Raw genomic sequence first — 1,776 nt, forward strand, 5'->3', positions numbered from 1 at the left:
GGCGACCTGGCCGGCAGGGGGGGCAGTTGGGGGTGACCAGGTTGGCAGGGGGGGCCGTTGGGGGCAACCAGGATGGCAGGGGGTGCAGTTAGGGGCGATCATGTCAGCAGGCAGAGGTGGTTAGGGGTGATCAGGCTGGCAGGGGGGCCAGTTGGGGCCATCAGGCCAGCAATGGGGGACAGTTGGGGGCGATCAGGCCACAAAGGGGGGCAGTTTGGGGCGAGAAGGCTGGTGGCGGGGCTGGTGGGGCGTGAGCAGGCTGGCAGGTAGGTGAGCAGTTAGGAGCCAGCAGTCCCGGATTGCGAGAGGGATGTCCCAGATTAGAGAGGGTGCAGGCCGGGCTGAGGGATGTCCCCCGCCCCCCACTGCCCCCTGTGCATGAATTTCGTGCACGGGGCCTCTAGTGTGTGTGCATATATATATACGTTAAATATATATTAAGGTATAGAAAGATCTCTTGGAAATAGTCGAACCTAAAAAAGTAAAGGTCGGGGGTCTGGCTGTATCGCACACACGTGTCCTCTTACCGGTCTCCTCGTATGTGCGCAGGGAGGTCCCAGGGGCAGGTGCTCTGAGCAGGCACCGCTGAGTCACACGCCTGTCCATCCATGACGTCCCAGGATGTTGCCCCACACGCTCCAACGCCGTCAAGCCGTGTCCACCAGCCGGAGTTCCCGCCGCCCACATCCGCGGGCCCAGCTGTGCTCCCAGACTTGGCGAGTGCCAGCCACACGCTCACTTCCTGCTGCAGCGACTGGCGGGGGGGCTGACAGGACCCCCCCCCCCCCCCCCAAAAAATCCACCGGGGAAACCCCGCAGCCGCACGACGAAGGAGCCGGGTTTTCCTCGCTGTGTGACGGCTTCCTGTGCCCCGAACACTAGCCGGCTGGGAACCTAAATCCCGGGATGTTTCCTGACACGTTATGGGCTGTCACCGCCGTTTCTTCACACAAATGGTTTTGTTTTATTGAGTGTAAACGTATCCGTGTTTTCTTTCGTCTTGCGGGCTCTTTGTGCCTCGTTTAAGAAACCCCTCCGAGCTCAGGCGGTGTGGCTCAGTGGTTGAGCGCCAACCTATGAACCCGGAGGTCAGGGTTCGATTCCGGCCAAGGGCACATGCCCGGGTTGCGGGCTCCATCCCCAGTGGGGGGCGTGCAGGAGGCGGCCGATCAGTGATTCTCTCTCATCGTGGATGTTTCTCTCTCTCTATCTCTCCCTTCCTCTCTGAGATCAATAAAAATATACATTTTTAAATCCCGTCCTAACCTGATTTCATGAATCTATTGCCCTAGGTGATCTTTCCCCCCCTCAATGTTTTACGGACGTGGCTTTTTTACACTGAGCTGCTCCGATCCCCATGGAATTGTGTGTGTGTGTGTGTGTGTGTTATATCCTGCATGTGAGTAAGATCAGGACTAGCTGCTTTTTCTCACGCTTTCCCGCCAGCGCCAAATAACAGCCTCCTTCCTGAGTGTATGTGTGTGTGAGTGCGTGTTTATGTATGTGTGTTTGTGTGTGTTTGTGCGTGTGTGTATGAGTGTGTGTTTGTGTTGTTTGTGTGTGTGCATGTATGTTTGTGTGTTGTGTATGAGTGTTTGTGCATGTGTGTATGAGTGTGCATGTGTATGAGTGTGAGTGTATGCGCATGTATGTGTTTGTGTGTGCATAGTGCATGTTTGTATGTGTACATGTGTGTGAATGTGTGTGCATGTGTACGTGTACGTGTGTGTGTGTGTGCGTCTAGGCCTCTGTTGCTGCAGGTCCTGCGGACCCGTC

At 56.2% G+C, this 1,776-nt stretch overlaps 1 long non-coding RNA gene across 1 annotated transcript in view; it reads right to left on the reverse strand.

Annotated features, from left to right (window-relative positions):
• Positions 1–811, reverse strand: part of LOC102238614 — a 4,273-nt gene extending 3,462 nt beyond the window's left edge. Inside the window, exon 1 of the long non-coding RNA XR_313131.2 lies at positions 528–811. This is a non-coding gene — a long non-coding RNA (uncharacterized LOC102238614). The remainder of the gene's footprint in view (positions 1–527) is intronic.
• Between the last annotated feature and the right edge of the window lie 965 nt (positions 812–1,776).

This window comes from Myotis brandtii, unplaced genomic scaffold, assembly GCF_000412655.1.
Source record: "Myotis brandtii unplaced genomic scaffold, ASM41265v1 scaffold1166, whole genome shotgun sequence".
Taxonomy (NCBI): Eukaryota; Metazoa; Chordata; class Mammalia; order Chiroptera; family Vespertilionidae; genus Myotis; species Myotis brandtii.